The sequence below is a fragment of the Anomaloglossus baeobatrachus genome, chromosome 8 (assembly GCF_048569485.1).
Source record: "Anomaloglossus baeobatrachus isolate aAnoBae1 chromosome 8, aAnoBae1.hap1, whole genome shotgun sequence".
In the NCBI taxonomy this organism is placed as follows: Eukaryota; Metazoa; Chordata; class Amphibia; order Anura; family Aromobatidae; genus Anomaloglossus; species Anomaloglossus baeobatrachus.
Genome location: NC_134360.1, coordinates 19254732 through 19276862, shown reverse-complemented (window position 1 = coordinate 19276862; position 22131 = coordinate 19254732). Strand labels below are relative to the sequence as shown.

Below are 22131 nucleotides of genomic sequence, written 5' to 3'. Positions count from 1 at the left end.
TTTCGGGTGAGCTGGACCGCAGAGTGAAGGCAAAAGGGCCAACAAGTGCTAAGCATCTCTGGGAACATCTTCAAGACTGTTGGAAAACCATTTCCGGTGACTACCTCTTGAAGCTCATCAAGAGAATGCCAAGAGTGTGCAAAGCAGTAATCAAAGCAAAAGGTGGCTACTCTGAAGAACCTAGAATATAAGACATATTTTTAGTGGTTTCACACTTTTTTAAGTGTTTCATTCCACATGTGTCAATTCATAGTTTTGATGCCTTCAATGTGAATCTACAATTTAAAAAGTCATGAAAATTAAGAAAACTCTTTGAATGAGAACGTGTGTCCAAACTTTTGGTCTGTACTGTGTGTGTATATATATATATATATATATATATATATATATATATATATATATATATATATATATATACTGTATATGCACAGTTCCTTATGAAGGTATTCGGCCCCCTTGAATTTTTCAACCTTTTCCCACATTTCAGGCTTCAAACATAAAGAGAACATTTTTAATGTTATGGAGAAGAATCAACAACAAGTGGACACAATTGTGAAGTTGAACTAAATGTATTGCTTATGTTAGACTTTTGTAAAAAAGAATAAACTGAAAATTGGGGCGTGCAATATTATTCATCCCCTTTACTTTCAGTGCAGCAAACTCCCTCCAGAAGTTGATTGAGGATCTCTGAATGATGCAATGTTGTCCTAAATGACTGATGATGATAAATATAAGCCCCTGTGTGTAATCCAGTCTCCGTATAAATGCCCCTGCTCTGTGATCATCTCAGTGTTCTGTGTAAAGTGCAGAGAGCATCATGAAGACCAAGGAACACAACAGGCAGGTCCGTGATACTGTTGTGGAGAAGTTTAAAGCCAGATTTGGTTACAAAAAGATGTCCACAACTTTAAACATCCCAAGAAGCACTGTGCAAGTGCTCATATATCACTGCAAATCTACCAAGACCCGGCCGTCCATCCAAACGTTCATCTCAAACAAGGAGAAGACTGATCAGAGATGCAACCAAGAGGCCCATGATCACTCTGGATGATCTGCAGAGATCTACAGCTGAGATGGGAGAGTCTGTCCATAGGACAACAATCAGTCTACACTGCACAAATCTGGCCTTTATGGAAGAGGGGCAAGGAGAAAGCCATTTCTCAAAGATATCCATAAAAAGTGTAGTTTAAGGTTTGCCACAAGCCACCTGGAGACACCAAACATGTGGAAGAAGGTGCTCTGGTCAGATGAAACCAGAATCAAACTTTTTGGGCACAATGCCAAACGATAAGCAACACAGCTCATCACCCTGAACACACCATCCCCACTGTCAAACATGGTGGTGGCAGCATCATGATTTGGGCCTGCTTTTCTTCAGCAGGGACAGGGAAGATGGTTAAAATTGATGGGAAGATGGATGGAGCCAAATACAGGACCATTCTTGAAGAAAACCTGTTGGAGTCTGCAAAAGACCTGAGACTGGGACGGAGATTTGTCTTCCAACAAGACAATGATCCCAAACATAAAGCAAAATCTACAATGGAATGGTTCACAAATAAACGTATCCAGGTGTTAGAATGGCCAAGTCACAGTCCAGACCTGAACCCAATCGAGAATCTGTGGAAAGAGCTGAAAACTGCTGTTCACAAACGCCTCCATCCAACCTCACTCAGCTCCAGCTGTTTACAAAGAATGGGCGAGAATTTCAGCCTCTCTATGTGCAAAACTGATAGACACATACCCCAAGCGACTGCAGCTGTAATCGTAGCAAAAGGGGGTGCTACAAAGAATTAACTTACAGGGGATGAATAATATTGCACGCCACAATATTCAGCTTATTATTTTTTATAAAAGTTTAAAATAAGCAATAAATATCGTTCAACTTCACAATTGTGTCACTTGTTGTTGATTCTTCACCAGAACATTAACATTTATATCTTTATATTTGAAGCCTGAAATGTGGGAAAAGGCTGAAAAATTCAAGGGGGACGAATACTTATGCAAGGCAACTGTAAATATATACAGTTAGGTCCAGAAATATTTGGACAGTGACACAAGTTTTGTTATTTTAGCTGTTTACAAAAACATGTTCAGAAATACAATTCTATATATAATATGGGCTGAAAGTGCACACTCCCAGCTGCAATATGAGAGTTTTCACATCCAAATCGGAGAAAGGGTTTAGGAATCATAGCTCTGTAATGCATAGCCTCCTCTTTTTCAAGGGACCAAAAGTAATTGGACAAGGGACTCTAAGGGCTGCAATTAACTCTGAAGGCATCTCCCTCGTTAACCTGTAATCAATGAAGTAGTTAAAAGGTCTGGGGTTGATTACAGGTGTGTGGTTTTGCATTTGGAAGCTGTTGCTGTGACCAGACAACATGCGGTCTAAGGAACTCTCAATTGAGGTGAAGCAGAACATCCTGAAGCTGAAAAAAAAGAAAAAATCCATCAGAGAGATAGCAGACATTCTTGGAGTAGCAAAATCAACAGTCGGGTACATTCTGAGAAAAAAGGAATTGACTGGTGACCTTGGGAACTCAAAAAGGCCTGGGCGTCCACGGATGACAACAGTGGTGGATGATCGCCGCATACTTTCTTTGGTGAAGAAGAACCCGTTCACAACATCAACTGAAGTCCAGAACACTCTCAGTGAAGTAGGTGTATCTGTCTCTAAGTCAACAGTAAAGAGAAGACTCCATGAAAGTAAATACAAAGGGTTCACATCTAGATGCAAACCATTCATCAATTCCAAAAATAGACAGGCCAGAGTTACATTTGCTGAAAAACACCTCATGAAGCCAGCTCAGTTCTGGAAAAGTATTCTATGGACAGATGAGACCAAGATCAACCTGTACCAGAATGATGGGAAGAAAAAAGTTTGGAGAAGAAAGGGAACGGCACATGATCCAAGGCACACCACATCCTCTGTAAAACATGGTGGAGGCAACGTGATGGCATGGGCATGCATGGCTTTCAATGGCACTGGGTCACTTGTGTTTATTGATGATATAACAGCAGACAAGAGTAGCCGGATGAATTCTGAAGTGTACCGGGATATACTTTCAGCCCAGATTCAGCCAAATGCCGCAAAGTTGATCGGACGGCGCTTCATAGTACAGATGGACAATGACCCCAAGCATACAGCCAAAGCTACCCAGGAGTTCATGAGTGCAAAAAAGTGGAACATTCTGCAATGGCCAAGTCAATCACCAGATCTTAACCCAATTGAGCATGCATTTCACTTGCTCAAATCCAGACTTAAGACGGAAAGACCCACAAACAAGCAAGACCTGAAGGCTGCGGCTGTAAAGGCCTGGCAAAGCATTAAGAAGGAGGAAACCCAGCGTTTGGTGATGTCCATGGGTTCCAGACTTAAGGCAGTGATTGCCTCCAAAGGATTCGCAACAAAATATTGAAAATAAAAATATTTTGTTTGGGTTTGGTTTATTTGTCGAATTACTTTTGACCTCCTAAAATGTGGAGTGTTTGTAAAGAAATGTGACAATTCCTACAATTTCTATCAGATATTTTTGTTCAAACCTTCAAATTAAACGTTACAATCTGCACTTGAATTCTGTTGTAGAGGTTTCATTTCAAATCCAATGTGGTGGCATGCAGAGCCCAACTCGCGAAAACTGTGTCACTGTCCAAATATTTCTGGACCTAACTGTATACATATATATATATATATATATATATATATATACACACACACACCGGTGTATATTATAATCTACATCACTATCTATATTTGAGTGCATTACCAGGATTTTTTTTTCTAAATGTACTATCTACCTGCTTGTTGTGCTCGGCGCTGTTCTTCGCTGGCACAGTAAAATCACAGAGCAGCGGCTTCTTTAAAGCTCTGCTTTGTAGTTAGCGGGGAGACGGCTGTCAATCAGCATAATGTCGGCTGTGCTGCCCCGTCTACAGAGCTTAGTGCCGGTGATGAACAACGCCGGGCACAGCTCACGTCCTCCTTTTGTACAATGAGTGATAACACCTCTTTATATAGTAGATAACACAGGATCCACCATTTATACTAAGTGATGTCACAGCGCACCTCCTCCCCCTGTATCACCTTTATATCCAGTACACAGGATTTCCTATTTATAATAGGTGATGTCAAAGCTCACCTCTTCCTCTTGAACAATGACTGATAACAACTCAAGATACAGCAGATGACACAGGATCCACCAATCACAATAGGTGATGTCAGAGCTCACCTCCTCCCCCTTCTCTACAATGACTGATAATACCTCCTCTATATAGAGTAGATAACACAGAATCCACTATTCATAATATGTGATGTCACAGCTCACCACCTCCTCTTCCTGTACAATGAGTAATAACACCTCTATATAGAGTAGATAACACAGAATCCACTATTCATAATAGGTGATGTCACAGCTCACCACCTCCTCTTCCTGTATAATAACTGATAACATCCCTATATACAGTCCAAAACACAGGATCCACTATTCACAATGGGTGAAGTCACAGCTCACCTCCTCCTTCTGCACAATGACAGTAGATAACTCAGGATTCATTATTTATAATAGGTGATGTCACAGCTCCCCTCCTCCTCCTGTACAATGACTGATAACACCTCTATATACAGTAGATAACTCAGGATTCATTATTTATAATAGGTTATGTCACAGCTCACCTTCTCCTGTACAATGAGTAATAACACCTCTATATAGAGTAGATAACACAGAATCCAGTATTCACAGTGAGGTCACAGCTCACCTCCTCCTCCTGAACAATGACGGATAACACCTTGGTACCGCTCTTGGGTATTTTTCTATTCTTGTATTTTTTTCAGTCGCTCCTTTAGTTCTCAATATGGGATGATCTACAGTTCAATGGCTTCTGATAGACGTAATCTGGATACATTTTACTATTGATAGCACCAGCGATGCCTTGAACCTTAACTGTCAATTTATGATGTCTCCACACAGGTGACTTGCATCTGTCAACATGTCTTAGGGCCCCTTCACATTGTGTTCTGACCTACGTTCAGTGGTCTTGTCGGGGCTTCCATGAGAACCCCCCACAAAACGGGTTTCGGATGCATGCGCCTACGGGGCCATTGACAATAATGGTGCAGAAGGAGTCACCAGGTGCTCTGTCTTGCACCATTTTTGGGCGTATACGCTTTCTGCAGGCGGAAACCCACACGTAGTAGACTGCGTCCAGGTGTACGCCTCCAAAAAGTGTATGCGACCGAAAACAGTGCAAGACAGAGCACATGGTGACTCCGTCTGCACCATTATAGTCAATGGCCCCATAGGCGCATGCATCCGAAACCCATTTTGCAGGGATGTTTGGACGGAAGACAAGTGAACATAGGTCAGAATGCAATGTGACAATGTTACTGGACACTTTGCAGGAAGGAGTTATGCATCTAAATGCATATTAAAGGGTTGATCCACTACTAGGACAACCCCTTTTGAATCCACATTTGCTCCCAGGTAAAATAATAAAGCCCATACTCACCTCCCGTACCGGCGCTCTTCCACCGGTGTCCGGCCTTGCTTTGCCGGGGCTCGAGTAGGGTTGTGACATCACATGAGTCCCGCATCCAATCAGCATCTGCTTCCGCTTCTCAGCCTTCGGACCAAACGAGAAATCAACAGGAAGTGAGCGCAGCCTCATAGACATTTCCCTACAGAATATCAAAAAGGATGTTTTTAATTATAAGAGCGAGGATTTTACTCCTTCGCTCCAGAATTCTATCTTCCTTCTCATTTCCTCGGATGGTTTGCACACACTGCAGGCTAAGTGATTTCATTTTTTTTACATTATTCCTTGATTATTTCCTTTTACATCTACTGAGCATTAATTACACCATATTTGATTATCAGCAATTTAATTAATTGCATACGAGAAATCTAGTGAAAACATTCATCTTTGTCAGCGCACTTTTTTTTGTTCAAATTAAATGGCAATTTCGTATTTGAGAAAATATATGACTGTAATTTTCAGACACCTTCGGAGGCAGCGGCGGCAGATGGGGAGTCGAGTCACCTTTTCATTGCAAATTATCATTTTCAGAAGGGCACGATCTAACTTTTAGCTGCTCAAACAAACAAACAAACTCTTTAAAAAGGATTTTATTAGAAACTGGATTTAAAGGGCAGTGCTACCTCCAAGAAATGGCTTCAGCCAGGTTTAATCGGTCTCCAGAGCTAAGACAGAGCAGTTTGGCTTCATGATACAACTAGCTGTAGTGTGAAGCCCCGCTAGTATGTGTCGGTGCAGTACCTTCAGGGACTCCACGTGGATGGAACAGTCTGGTCACAGGTAGGGAACCTTCTTTTAGGATTGTCGTGACGCCACTCTCAGTATTGCGGTCAGCGGGGACCGCCACTGCAGATTAAGGGATGCCTGGGGCTGATGGTGGGTGCAGTCAGTATATTAGCCCCCTGAGAGTGAGGCAAGCCCCAGGCCCCGGTGTATGTGTGTGGGACCACAGGTCGCAGAATGACTCAAACACAGTCCAAGAAGTCTTTCAACGTGTTTACTCACTGTTTGGAGGTCACGGTGAGATGCCCGGGCGACACTGTGATAACCAGGTTGAGCCAGGAATTCCAGGAGGCCATTCTGAGGGTAGCTGTCCACTCGCCTTCCTTGCACTCTTTCTGTTTTAGGAGGATCCTTTGCTTGAAGCGTGGTAGGACCCCTCCAGGGAAGCTGTTACAACCCTGCTCCCCTCTCTCTGGCTCGTCTGCCGGCAGCGTGGCCTTGGTGGGATGGCTTCTGGCCCTGTCCCCTTATGGGCCTGGTGATTGCTGCTTGGCTCAAGCTCTGTGTAGTCGTGGTGAGGGCATGAAGTACCCCCCTCCACCTGTAGGTTAAGCAGCTCTGGATGATCTGCTGCCTGTACTGGGGACCTAGTTCCCCTTGTGTGCTCGGATACCGGGATCTCCGTACTCAGCCACCCTTCTCTCTGGATGATTTTCAGGCCGACCCACGGTACTCCTTTCTCCCCCGCTTTCAGCTACTGCACTCCTCAGGACCTGTCTGACACGAGAGCTCCTCTGCTCCCTTCCACACACTTCAACTTCTTCCTCCAGACTCTCCTCTTCCTCTCTCTCTCTGCCCTGCTTCCTAGAAACCAGCCCCTGAACACACCCCCAGCTGGGAATTGAAAGTTAACTCCTTCTGGCTACTCAAGGGTCCCCTCTGGTGATGTGGGAGGCCTGGTCACTATATGTTTGTGTGTGCACCTCATCCTGGCCTTTGGAGATTACCTGGAAGCATTGTTCCCGCATGGGTGCAATACTCTGTGGTGCCTGACCAGGTCAGGGGCGCCACATTCCCCCTTAGTTATCATCAGCACGTCCTCGGGCTGCAAAGACAAGAGAAAAAGGTAAATACAAACTTTTCCCACACAGGGGCAATTATTTACATTTAAACATGCCAGGTACCATTCCGCCACCAACCACCCACATGTCCGAACCCCACCCAAAAACCTCCAGGAGGTAGGTCGCCGGTCCTTTTGGTGACCAGGTCTGGGCCATCACATTCCCCAGACCTTTCCTCCAATCTTCCTCTCCTGAGGAGAGTGGTGTAAGGTAGGCCCCATAAACAGGCGTACCCGCTTCCGAGTGTTGGAGGGCAGGCCCCATAAACAGGCGTGCCCCCTTGTTGGTGCAGAGCCATGCCCCTCAACAGGCAGACTCTGTGGTTGATACCAAGGAGGTAACTTTTTACAATGCAAAAGTTTGTGGTTAAAGCCAGTTCATAACCAGTGGTCTAACATTTTAAGAAGGTCTCACAATAGTCCTTGTGGGCACATTTCGCTTAAACGTTACTTAACTGTAAACAGGTTAAACATTACATTTCATACAGTCACTTTGAACTAAACTGTACTTTCTCTATAGCGTAATGGGAGCTGACCAAAGTTGCTGCGGGTTGATCTACGCAGTACTATACTGTCATCTGTCTGAGGTTGTGTCCTCCCACCCGATGTATGTGTCTCAATGTGAATAATAGGTGTGCTAGGTATTGATACCAGTGCATGGTCTTCTGCTTCAGCTACATTTGGCTCTTCCAGGTTCTGAACAGGTTCTTCTGGGTCTCTTACTTCTCCAGATTGAGGGAATGTAATAACCGGAATAACTACTGCTCCATTGTATTGAGGCCAACTTGCTGGAAAATCTCCAAGTACAGTATGGATCATCTTTTCTTTTGGTTCTTGAACTGGCAAAGGGTTGGGAATTTCTTCAGGGATTCTTAGTTGTTCAGGACATTTCTTTAAGCGATCTCTAGAAACGACAGCTGTTGTTTTTCCTCCATCTTTGCTGATAAGGCATGTCTTTTCATTGCTAAGCGTCGATGGTAACACAGTATAGGGTTCTTCTTCCCAGTGATTGTCAAGTTTATGACGTCTTCTCTTTCTCTTGAGAACTATATCTCCTGGCATCAAAGGAACAGCAGGTGCTTTTCGATTGTAGGCCTTTTCTTGTTTCTCACGCTGCTGAGTCAGGCTTCGCTCCACACACTCTTGTACTTTCTTGTATTGGGCTTGGCGGTTGGAATCCCAATCAGCACCTTGTAGATGGTCTTCAGGGGTCTCAACTCCCATTTCCAGATCTACTGGCAATCTCCCTGGTCTGGCCCTCATCAGGTATGCCGGTGTGCAGTTCGTGGAACTCACAGGGATGTTGTTATACATGTCCACTAGATCGGGCAGTTTTTCCGGCCACTGACTTCGTTCTTCTAATGGGAGAGTCTTCAGAAGGTCGAGAATGATGTGGTTCATCTTCTCACACATGCCATTGGTCTGGGGATGGTAAGGCGTAGTACGGATCTTCTGGCAGCCGTATAGGTTACAAAACTCCTTAAACACTTCAGCTTCAAAGGCTGGTCCTTGGTCAGTGAGCACTTGATCTGGATAACCATGTGGTCGACAGAAGTGTGTTTGGAAAGCTTTGGCTGCAGTTTGACCTGTCAAGTCCTTGACTGGTACTACCACCAGGAATCTGGAGTAGTGGTCAACCATAGTGAGAGCGTAGTTGTAGCCTTGTCTGCTGGGTGCCAACTTTACATGGTCCAGGGCCACGATCTCCAAGGGCCGTTTAGTTTGGATTGGCTGGAGTGGTGCTCTCTGGCTGTGCTGGTCTTTTCTTCTAAGATTGCAGGGCCCGCAGTTTCGACACCACTTCTCTAGGGCAGATCTCATGCCCACCCAGTAGAATCTTACTTTAAGTAGGGCCTCCAGTTTCTTCCAACCAAAGTGGCCTGCACCATTGTGATAGGCTTCTAGCACCATCCTCGTATCCTTCTGTGGTACAATCACTTGCCACACCTTCTCATGCGTCCTCGGGTCAATGATGCTCCTGTAAAGTTTGTCTTGATAGATGAATAATCGACCCCTCTCCTTCCATAGGTACTGTGCCTCAGGTGGGGCTCCTTTGTCAAGGCTGGCGCCAGGCTGGCTGATCAGTTTCTTTACCAAGCCTACCGCTGGATCATTTTCCTGGGTCTCCTTCCAGTTGTAGTGAGGTAGTGGGTTCAGGGTCACCTCTTGGCGGTTGGCACGCGACTGCCGACACTGTTTTGCTCCATGGCGATGGAACGCTGGCAGCTCAATCTCTTCAAGATCATCTTCATCTTCACCCCCGTCTGCTAGGTGAGGCATCCTGGACAGAGCATCTGCGTTGCCGTTCTTGCGGCCAGCTCGATACTTGACAGTAAAGTCATAATTCGCCAGTCGGGCTACCCAACGCTGCTCCATGGCACCCAATTTAGCAGTATCCAAGTGGGTCAGGGGGTTGTTGTCCGTGAAGACGGTGAATTTGGTGGCTGCCAGGTAGTGCTTGAACCGCTCTGTGATAGCCCATACCATGGCCAGGAACTCTAGCTTGAATGAGCTATAATTCTCTGGGTTTCTTTCAGTAGGCCTGAGCTTCCTGCTGGCGTAAGCAATCACACGCTCTTTGCCTCCCTGCACCTGTGAAAGCACTGCTCCCAGTCCCACATTACCGGCATCTGTGTACAGTACGAATGGCAGACCGTAGTCAGGGTAGGCTAGGATCTCTTCACCCGTCAAGGCCCCTTTCATTTGTCTGAAGGAGCGTTCTTCTGCTTCTCCCCAGTGAAATGGCGGGCTGGAGATCTTTCCTCTCTTCTTTGGGTGGCCTACCAGGAGCTCTTGCAAAGGCGCTGCCATTTTCGTGTAGCCCTTGATGAACCTTCTGTAGTAGCCTACCAAGCCAAGGAACTGACGTACCTCCCGGACGGTAGTAGGTGTGGGCCATTCCTGGATGACTGTGACCTTCTCTGGGTCCGGTGCTACTCCTTCTGCACTGACCACGTGACCTAGGTACTGGACCTTTGGCTTCAGTAAATGGCACTTGGATGGTTTCAGCTTCATTCCATATCGGGATAGTGCTTCAAAGACTTCAGCCAGGTGTTTCAGGTGGTCCTCGTAGGTCTTGGAGTACACGATGACATCATCCAGGTAGAGCAGGACGGTTTCAAAGTTGAGGTGCCCTAGGCAGCATTCCATAAGCCTCTGGAAGGTCCCGGGGACATTGCAGAGTCCAAATGGCATGCTGTTGAACTCACAGAGGCCCATTGGGGTGGTGAAGGCCGTCTTCTCCCGATCTTCTTCTGCTACAGATACTTGCCAGTAGCCACTAGTAAGATCTAGGGTAGAAAAGTAGTTAGAGGTTTTCAAGGCAGCGAGGGATTCCTCTATCCTTGGCAAAGGGTAGGCATCCTTGTGTGTTATCTGATTTATCCGTCTGTAATCCACACACATCCTCATCGTGCCATCCTTCTTTCTTACCAGGACCAGGGGAGCCGCCCAGGGGCTACAACTGTCCCTTATGACGCCTGCCTCCTTCATGTCCTTCAGCATGTCCTTTGTGCGCTGGTAATGGGCTGGTGGAATAGGCCTATGTCTTTCCTTAATGGGAGGATGACTGCCTGTGGGTATGTGATGTTGCACCCCTTTGATCCTACCAAAGTCTAGTGGGTTCTTACTAAAGACCTGCTCGTATTCCTGCACGACCCTGTAAACCCCATGTTTCTGGTAGTCGGGTGTAGAGTCAGTCCCCACGTGTAGTTTCTGGCACCAATCCTCTAACTGCTTTTGGGAGGTCTCGCCCTCTTTTGAGTCAGCTTGTGTCAGGGGACCTACAGGTGTTATGGCGTCATCTGAGCATGTAAACAGTTTGGCTATGGTAGCGTACCTTGGTAGTCTGGCTTCCTCCTCCCCACAGTTCAACACTCGTACAGGCACTCGTCCCTTGTGTACATCAACTACCCCCCTGGCTGTCAGAATCGTGGGCCAGTGGTCTGAATGAGTGGGCTCTAGTACAGCCTGGTAATCTTGTCCGCTGAGACCTACCGCTGCTCTACACCACATCATCATTTCACTCCGTGGGGGTATCACAATGGGGTTTGCATCCATCACCCGTACACTACCAATCTCACCGCCAGTCTGTTTTACCTGTTGCTTCCTCAGAATGATTCGGATCTCCTTTTGCAAGGCTCTTTGCGACCTGCCCTCAGCACCTTCAACAATCTGGTGAAGCAACAACAACACTTCCTCTAGGCAATTTTCTATGACATTAGTGCCTAAAATCATTTGCGGGTTCCTTTCTCTAATATCAGTGTCCACAACAATCAGTCCTTGTCCCTTCATTTCCTGCCTTCCCACCTTTATGGTTACCTCTTTGACCCCGATCTGGTCTATAGGTTGTCCGTTGGCAGCATAGATGGTGAGGGAGGGGTCCGGTGGTCGGAGATCGTCGTCCGACCAAAACCTCCGATAAAGGACATACGGGATCGTGGTGACCTGAGAGCCGGTGTCCAATAACGCCGGGGTAGGGATCCCGTCCAGGACGATGGACAGGACAGGACGTCCACCCACGTACTGATCACAGCAGCGACTTGGGCCTGATCTTCTTAATCCTGAGGACTGGCCCCCGGCCCCAGGTTTGGCTCGTTTAAAGGACAGGCCCTTGCATAGTGTCCTGCCTCCTGGCAACGACGACAGATGGGTTGTCCAGATGAGTCATAGCGATCACTGCTCCTGCCTCGGGTTGGGGGACCTCTTCTCCTCCGCATCCAAGGGACGTCCTCTGGGTTGTCAGCTAGCAGGATCCGATGAGGGACTTTGGTCTCTGAGGGCAACTGCATTGCTTTCAGGATTTGTGCGACGTCCTTAGTGAGCTGTTGCACCTGGGAGGATAGCGTACTTATGGTCTCTGCTGGCGCGTTGAGTCCTTTTGTAGTTATCAGGGTCTGCGAGGAGGATTCCGCTCCTGCAGCCGTGGAACTGGCAGGCCATGCTGGTGCGACGGGGTCTGTGTCCACAGGAGGTTGGAGTGCTTTCACTGCCCTGTCTTTCAGAATGGCAAAGTCCACGTCAGGGTGTTCCAGGGACCACAGCTTCATCTGCTTCCCATCCTCAGGAGAGCGCAGGCCCCGCAAGAATTGTTCCTTCATCATCCGGTTTCCTTCCTGATCACTGACAGGGTCCACCAGCTTGAGAGCCCGTAGTGCAGCCTGCAGCCTGAGGGCATAGTCTCTTATACTATCTTGGGGCTTCTGACGGCAGTTATAGAAGTCTGTCCTCAGCTCTCCCTCTGTGCGGTGTTCAAAAGCAGCTGCTAGTTTGGCAAAGATGGTCTCAACAGAGCTCCGGTCATCATTGGTCCAGGACTCAGCTTCCAATTCTGCTGCTTCAGTCAATTGTCCCAGCACCACAGCGGCCCTCTGCTTACCAGTCATCGCGTGCATGTCTAGCAGGGTGTTGATCTTCTTCTTAAACCCGGTCAGCGTGTCTATTTTACCGGCGTATTGGGGCAGCCATTGCGCTCCTGGGACATACAGCAAGGAAACTGGCATTATGGGGGAGATTTCGGCCGGCGCAGCTGCGACCGCGGCACCGGCACCGGGCGCTGCTGCGTCCAGCGCGACGGGGGCTGGCATCGCTTGGGCTGCGTCGCCCTGACCAGGGGCATTACCTCCTGCAGCGTCCATTTTTCTTCAAAAATCTGCGCGCGCCCTTTTCACTTCCTGGATCAGAACGCTCTCTGAATTGTGGGGATTCTGGGGCGGCCACACCTCTTCGTGGGCGGTGCTCTTCTCCCTCGCGCGGGCTGCAGCGCGCGCTTTTGAAGATGGCAATATGGCGACGGTTCAATTTTTGCGGTCGGACCTCTGAGGCACACGGTCACCTGTCTGAACAGGTCTAGTCCTTATCCTGTTCGTGACGCCAGAAGTTGTGAAGCCCCGCTAGTATGTGTCGGTGCAGTACCTTCAGGGACTCCACGTGGATGGAACAGTCTGGTCACAGGTAGGGAACCTTCTTTTAGGATTGTCGTGACGCCACTCTCAGTATTGCGGTCAGCGGGGACCGCCACTGCAGATTAAGGGATGCCTGGGGCTGATGGTGGGTGCAGTCAGTATATTAGCCCCCTGAGAGTGAGGCAAGCCCCAGGCCCCGGTGTATGTGTGTGGGACCACAGGTCGCAGAATGACTCAAACACAGTCCAAGAAGTCTTTCAACGTGTTTACTCACTGTTTGGAGGTCACGGTGAGATGCCCGGGCGACACTGTGATAACCAGGTTGAGCCAGGAATTCCAGGAGGCCGTTCTGAGGGTAGCTGTCCACTCGCCTTCCTTGCACTCTTTCTGTTTTAGGAGGATCCTTTGCTTGAAGCGTGGTAGGACCCCTCCAGGGAAGCTGTTACAACCCTGCTCCCCTCTCTCTGGCTCGTCTGCCGGCAGCGTGGCCTTGGTGGGATGGCTTCTGGCCCTGTCCCCTTATGGGCCTGGTGATTGCTGCTTGGCTCAAGCTCTGTGTAGTCGTGGTGAGGGCATGAAGTACCCCCCTCCACCTGTAGGTTAAGCAGCTCTGGATGATCTGCTGCCTGTACTGGGGACCTAGTTCCCCTTGTGTGCTCGGATACCGGGATCTCCGTACTCAGCCACCCTTCTCTCTGGATGATTTTCAGGCCGACCCACGGTACTCCTTTCTCCCCCGCTTTCAGCTACTGCACTCCTCAGGACCTGTCTGACACGAGAGCTCCTCTGCTCCCTTCCACACACTTCAACTTCTTCCTCCAGACTCTCCTCTTCCTCTCTCTCTCTGCCCTGCTTCCTAGCAACCAGCCCTTGAACACACCCCCAGCTGGGAATTGAAAGTTAACTCCTTCTGGCTACTCAAGGGTCCCCTCTGGTGATGTGGGAGGCCTGGTCACTATATGTTTGTGTGTGCACCTCATCCTGGCCTTTGGAGATTACCTGGAAGCATTGTTCCCGCATGGGTGCAATACTCTGTGGTGCCTGACCAGGTCAGGGGCGCCACAGTAGCAGCCGGCATAGCCCGGGATAGTACCACAGTGTCTCTCTCCCACTCTCCCACTCTCCCTTTCTCCCTCTCTCCCACTCTCCCTCTCTCCCTTTCTCCCACTCTCCCTCCCTCCCTCTCTCCCTCTCTCCCACTCTCCCTCTCTCCCAGTCTCCCTCTCTCCCACTCTCCCAGTCTCCCTCCCTCCCTCTCTCCCTCTCTCCCAGTCTCCCTCTCTCCCAGTCTCCCTCTCTCCCAGTCTCCCTCCCTCCCTCTCTCCCTCTCTCCCAGTCTCCCTCTCTCCCAGTCTCCCTCTCTCCCAGTCTCCCTCTCTCCCAGTCTCCCTCCCTCCCTCTCTCCCTCTCTCCCAGTCTCCCTCTCTCCCAGTCTCCCTCTCTCCCAGTCTCCCTCTCTCCCAGTCTCCCTCCCTCTCTCCCTCTCTCCCAGTCTCCCTCTCTCCCAGTCTCCCTCCCTCCTTCTCTCCCTCTCTCCCAGTCTCCCTCTCTCCCAGTCTCCCTCTCTCCCAGTCTCCCTCTCTCCCAGTCTCCCTCTCTCCCAGTCTCCCTCCTTCCCTCCCTCTCTCCCTCTCTCCCAGTCTCCCTCTCTCCCAGTCTCCCTCTCTCCCAGTCTCCCTCCCTCTCTCCCTCTCTCCCTCTCTCCCTCTCTCCCAGTCTCCCTCCCTCCCTCTCTCCCTCTCTCCCAGTCTCCCTCTCTCCCAGTCTCCCTCTCTCCCAGTCTCCCTCTCTCCCAGTCTCCCTCTCTCCCAGTCTCCCTCCCTCCCTCTCTCACTCTCTCCCAGTCTCCCTCTCTCCCAGTCTCCCTCTCTCCCAGTCTCCCTCTCTCCCAGTCTCCCTCCCTCCCTCTCTCCCTCTCTCCCAGTCTCCCTCTCTCCCAGTCTCCCTCTCTCCCAGTCTCCCTCTCTCCCAGTCTCCCTCCCTCCCTCTCTCCCTCTCTCCCAGTCTCCCTCTCTCCCAGTCTCCCTCTCTCCCAGTATCCCTCTATCCCTCCCTCCCTCTCTCCCAGTCTCCCTCTCTCCCTCCCTCCCTCTCTCCCTCTCTCCCAGTCTCCCTCCCTCCCTCTCTCCCAGTCTCCCTCTCTCCCAGTCTCCCTCTCTCCCAGTCTCCCTCTATCCCTCCCTCCCTCTCTCCCAGTCTCCCTCTCTCCCAGTCTCCCCCCCTCTCTCCCTCTCTCCCAGTCTCCCTCTCTCCATCTTTGTCTGTCAGTTTCTCTTTATTTCTCTGTCTGTCTATCTGGATCACTCTGTCTCTCTGTTTTTCTGTCTCTCTATTTCTCTCTGTCTCACTATCCATCTGTCTCTTTCTCTGTGTCACTCTCTGTCTTTCTATCGCTTTATCTGTCTCTTTTTATCCATCTCTCTCTGTCTCTCTCTCTTTGTCTCTCTCTTTCTCACTATCAGTCTGTCTCTGTCTCTCTGTGTCGCTCTCTGTGTCTCTCTATCTCTCTGTCTGTCTCTATCTCTATTTCTCTCTCTGTCTGTCTCTTTCCATCTCTCCACCGACATCTTATTACCTCACATATAAGCTTCTTATACTAAGAATGTCTTTTGTTCCTATAGCAACCAATCACAGCTCCTATTAATTACCTGTAGCTCCCAGCTCCATTGACTTTAAAGGAGGCAGGTTTTTTTCCGAATAACTGTAAAGCGCGGGGTTAACTTTTCCCCTCAAAACATAGTCTATGACGTTCCCTGAGCCAAATGAGGTGGCTGTGCAAAATTTTGTGATTGTACATGCGAAGGTGCAGATTCCTTTAATGGACATAAACACACACACACGCATACACACACATATAGTACATACATACACACACACATAATAAAGGAAAGAAAAAAAAGGAAGAGAACAACGGGGCGCCAAATCTAAGTGTAGATGTATGGAAACACAGATTGTATGATCATACGAATTTTACACTCACCGTGCAGATTTCTTCTGTTTTCGCTAGTATGATCCGTGTAGTGGATCAACTCTCTTATTAATCCTCCAGTATGCAGCACGAATCCTCGGGAAAAACAATGAGAGTCCTGAACGGGTGCTCCCACGTGGGTAATGGAGTAAAGACAAAATCCCTTTCGGCGCTTCCGGAGGATAAATGGATTATCAGTGCAAGTTTGCAACAACTTCAAGAACAAGAGTTTATTAAGGGTTCAATAAAAAACGGACAATTACGGACAACGCGTTTCAGCTAACAAAAGCCTTCATCAGGTGTAGTTTACATTGCTGGTATTAAGAAAATCTAATTTATAGACTGATCTGTCTATGTGTATGATGTAGGCGGGTATGAGGAACATGGGTGTGTACTTCCAATTAGATTAGCACTCAACCTCGAAGAGGTAAATGGTGGTTCTTGTGCTGAAATCCTTATATGGATCATGTGTAAGGGCAAGCAAATATTGCTGCTATGCATGAATGATACAATTTATGAATGAAAAAGAATAAAAATTCTAATTGTTAATAAGGAAAATTTTGGTGTTTAAAATATGCGGTGATATAAAACACATAATAAATTATTCAGATTAAAAACCATTTTTTTTTTTTTTTTTTTTCTCTTCCTCTCTTTCCTCCCTTCTCTCTTTCCTTCATCTCTTCCTTCCCTTCTCTTTCCTCTCTCTCCCTTTCCCCTTTTGCTCTCTCCCTTTCCTTCCTTTTTCCTTTAGAGAATAGTTTAAAATTCATGCACTTATATAAAAATCACTTCCAGATATATTGCATTTATAAATAAGAGACAAAGAGAAAAAAAAAAAAAAAAAAAAAAAGATACATATACATTTAGACATTCTCTATCACATCGTTCAAACCATCTGGGTATAAGGTTTTCAGCTTAAAAATCCAATAGGACTCCTTCCTATTTAATTTTTTAAAACTGTCACTATCGTCCTCTGCGATTCTTTCTACAGGGGTCACTTTTATATCAAAATTTTTTTGATGTTTGATTAACAGGTGTCTGGAGAGACTATGTTTAAGAAAACCTTTTTTCGCATTGTGCCTGTGGCCATTCATGCGTGACCGCACCGTTTGTGTGGTGCGGCCAACGTACTGAAGACCACAGTCGCAGCTGACCACATAGACTACATGGTCACTGTCACATGTTAGATGTTGATTAATATTAATTGTCTCTCCTGTACTATTTGATGTGATACTATTCTGTTTGTGACTAATAATACCACAACAGAAGCATTTTTTTGATCCACATTTGAAAACGCCCGGAGGTTTTTGTGTGGAGAATCTTGCTGCACTAAAAACTGACAAAGGTTTTTTTAAAACAGTCGGTGCAATAATATTCTTCACCGTTATCCCCCTTTTAAACGTAATACCTGGAACCTCTGGTAACCATTTATTTAAAAAAGGATCCATTTTTAAAATGTGCCAATGTTTTTTTAAAATTGTCCTGATCAAATTACTACCCTGGTTAAATGCAGTTATAAAATTATATTGCCATTTTGTCCCTCTGTGTTCAATTTTTCTTTTTTTATTATTCCCATGTGGATCTTCCTGTTGTTCTGTGTTTAACTGAATCGAAGTAGTATTTTCTTTATTTTTTCTTTCCAAACAACCCATCTGGGTTTTTTTTAGGTATATCTCAAAGGCTTCTGTTACTAATTTTTGGGGATATTTTTTATCCAAAAATTTTTTTGTTAAAATTTTGGATTGTTCAATATAATCTGACTCCAAAGTATTATTCTTCCGAATTCGTCGGTATTGACTAAATGGTATATTCTGCTTCCATTTAGGATAGTGAGCACTACGGAAGTCAAGAAATCCGTTTGAGTCAGTTTTTTTAAAGAAGGTTTTAGTTATAATTTTATTGTCTGCATGACTAATTTCAAGGTCTAGATAGTGAATTTTATCCTTACTCATGTTATGGGTAAAGGAAATACCCCAACTGTTTTTGTTAAGCTCCTGTATGAGTAAGTTGGCATCTTCCTCCGAACCCTTCCAGAAAATGATAAGATCATCTATATAGCGTTTGTATAGCAATATATTTTCCTTAAAGGGTGTAGTATTCAGGGGCGATGAGGACTCGAATCGCCCCATGAAAAGATTAGCGAAACTTGGTGCGACCCGAGTCCCCATCGCGGTGCCATACCGCTGCAGATATAAATAGTCCTGAAACTCAAAAACATTGTGCTCCAGAATGAATTTTAGCCCCGCTAAAAGAAAGTCTCTTTGGGGAGCTGGCATGTTTGGTACTCCCATTAGATAATGAGAAACCGCCTGGATACCTTTCATATGCTCAATGTTGGAATATAGAGCGTTAACATCCAGTGTGATAAATAAATATTCCTTTTTCCAATCAAGGCTGCTGCATTCTGTTATTAGCTGGTTGGAATCTCTGAGATATGATGGTAAGTGGGTAACTAGATCTTGCAGGTGTAAATCAATGTAGTGTGATAAATAACTTGTCAAGGACCCTATACCCGAAATTATGGGTCTTCCGGGGGGGGGTCTTTGTGTTTTTGTGAATTTTTGGTAAGTGGTAAAATGTTGCTCTGTTGGGTTTTTGGTATTATTAGTCACAAACAGAATAGTATCACATCAAATAGTACAGGAGAGACAATTAATATTAATCAACATCTAACATGTGACAGTGACCATGTAGTCTATGTGGTCAGCTGCGACTGTGGTCTTCAGTACGTTGGCCGCACCACACAAACGGTGCGGTCACGCATGAATGGCCACAGGCACAATGCGAAAAAAGGTTTTCTTAAACATAGTCTCTCCAGACACCTGTTAATCAAACATCAAAAAAATTTTGATATAAAAGTGACCCCTGTAGAAAGAATTGCAGAGGACGATAGTGACAGTTTTAAAAAATTAAATAGGAAGGAGTCCTATTGGATTTTTAAGCTGAAAACCTTATACCCAGATGGTTTGAACGATGTGATAGAGAATGTCTAAATGTATATGTATCTTTTTTTTTTTTTTTTTTTTTTTCTCTTTGTCTCTTATTTATAAATGCAATATATCTGGAAGTGATTTTTATATAAGTGCATGAATTTTAAACTATTCTCTAAAGGAAAAAGGAAGGAAAGGGAGAGAGCAAAAGGGGAAAGGGAGAGAGAGGAAAGAGAAGGGAAGGAAGAGATGAAGGAAAGAGAGAAGGGAGGAAAGAGAGGAAGAGAAAAAAAAAAAAAATGTTTTTGAGTTTCAGGACTATTTATATCTGCAGCGGTATGGCACCGCGATGGGGACTCGGGTCGCACCAAGTTTCGCTAATCTTTTCATGGGGCGATTCGAGTCCTCATCGCCCCTGAATACTACACCCTTTAAGGAAAATATATTGCTATACAAACGCTATATAGATGATCTTATCATTTTCTGGAAGGGTTCGGAGGAAGATGCCAACTTACTCATACAGGAGCTTAACAAAAACAGTTGGGGTATTTCCTTTACCCATAACATGAGTAAGGATAAAATTCACTATCTAGACCTTGAAATTAGTCATGCAGACAATAAAATTATAACTAAAACCTTCTTTAAAAAAACTGACTCAAACGGATTTCTTGACTTCCGTAGTGCTCACTATCCTAAATGGAAGCAGAATATACCATTTAGTCAATACCGACGAATTCGGAAGAATAATACTTTGGAGTCAGATTATATTGAACAATCCAAAATTTTAACAAAAAAATTTTTGGATAAAAAATATCCCCAAAAATTAGTAACAGAAGCCTTTGAGATATACCTAAAAAAAACCCAGATGGGTTGTTTGGAAAGAAAAAATAAAGAAAATACTACTTCGATTCAGTTAAACACAGAACAACAGGAAGATCCACATGGGAATAATAAAAAAAGAAAAATTGAACACAGAGGGACAAAATGGCAATATAATTTTATAACTGCATTTAACCAGGGTAGTAATTTGATCAGGACAATTTTAAAAAAACATTGGCACATTTTAAAAATGGATCCTTTTTTAAATAAATGGTTACCAGAGGTTCCAGGTATTACGTTTAAAAGGGGGATAACGGTGAAGAATATTATTGCACCGACTGTTTTAAAAAAACCTTTGTCAGTTTTTAGTGCAGCAAGATTCTCCACACAAAAACCTCCGGGCGTTTTCAAATGTGGATCAAAAAAATGCTTCTGTTGTGGTATTATTAGTCACAAACAGAATAGTATCACATCAAATAGTACAGGAGAGACAATTAATATTAATCAACATCTAACATGTGACAGTGACCATGTAGTCTATGTGGTCAGCTGCGACTGTGGTCTTCAGTACGTTGGCCGCACCACACAAACGGTGCGGTCACGCATGAATGGCCACAGGCACAATGCGAAAAAAGGTTTTCTTAAACATAGTCTCTCCAGACACCTGTTAATCAAACATCAAAAAAATTTTGATATAAAAGTGACCCCTGTAGAAAGAATTGCAGAGGACGATAGTGACAGTTTTAAAAAATTAAATAGGAAGGAGTCCTATTGGATTTTTAAGCTGAAAACCTTATACCCAGATGGTTTGAACGATGTGATAGAGAATGTCTAAATGTATATGTATCTTTTTTTTTTTTTTTTTTTTTTTTCTCTTTGTCTCTTATTTATAAATGCAATATATCTGGAAGTGATTTTTATATAAGTGCATGAATTTTAAACTATTCTCTAAAGGAAAAAGGAAGGAAAGGGAGAGAGCAAAAGGGGAAAGGGAGAGAGAGGAAAGAGAAGGGAAGGAAGAGATGAAGGAAAGAGAGAAGGGAGGAAAGAGAGGAAGAGAAAAAAAAAAAAAAAAAAAACAAAAAAAAAATTGTGTTTTTAATCTGAATAATTTATTATGTGTTTTATATCACCGCATATTTTAAACACCAAAATTTTCCTTATTAACAATTAGAATTTTTATTCTTTTTCATTCATAAATTGTATCATTCATGCATAGCAGCAATATTTGCTTGCCCTTACACATGATCCATATAAGGATTTCAGCACAAGAACCACCATTTACCTCTTCGAGGTTGAGTGCTAATCTAATTGGAAGTACACACCCATGTTCCTCATACCCGCCTACATCATACACATAGACAGATCAGTCTATAAATTAGATTTTCTTAATACCAGCAATGTAAACTACACCTGATGAAGGCTTTTGTTAGCTGAAACGCGTTGTCCGTAATTGTCCGTTTTTTATTGAACCCTTAATAAACTCTTGTTCTTGAAGTTGTTGCAAACTTGCACTGATAATCCATTTATCCTCCGGAAGCGCCGAAAGGGATTTTGTCTTTACTCCATACACACACACATACACACGTACACACACACATACACACATACATACACACACATACACACATAAATAACCAAACGAATTGTGGTATGGTTCTTTAAATAAAATTTAATTTTTATTATTTATCCATTTAAAAATTGCCTCAGCAAAGAGTCCTCAAGGGGTTAACAGAATTGCATGCAAAATCGTTTACAGTAGTTGCGATCAATTAACACTATATGGTACACACAGTATTGGGGTCAATTAAAGTTAAAGATCATTCATATGGAAATAGGGTATAGCACATTGGAGTAAATATCAATTCGCATTATAGTTTCCCATTTCCACTTAATGATAGTAGTGTGCCCAAACTCACTACTACCTGTAATGACCACCTAGCTGTGTGTCATATCCATATTATTGTTATAGTATAAGAAAGCCCTGTGTGCATAACTAGAAACCATCAATAGTCAGTGATTAACACATTAACAGCCTACTATATGATCACAATCATAGTACAGTACTGACCAAATTGCAGCAAGACCGGATACCCCACCAGTCCCAAATTTTGTGATTGTACATGCGAAGGTGCA

General features: G+C 45.2%; 1 long non-coding RNA gene across 1 annotated transcript in view; it reads right to left on the bottom strand.

The window, feature by feature from the left end:
• LOC142249085 (uncharacterized) overlaps positions 1-22131 on the bottom strand; it is a 145538-nt gene that overhangs the window by 42263 nt on the left and 81144 nt on the right. The gene's annotated exons all lie outside the window — the stretch shown is intronic.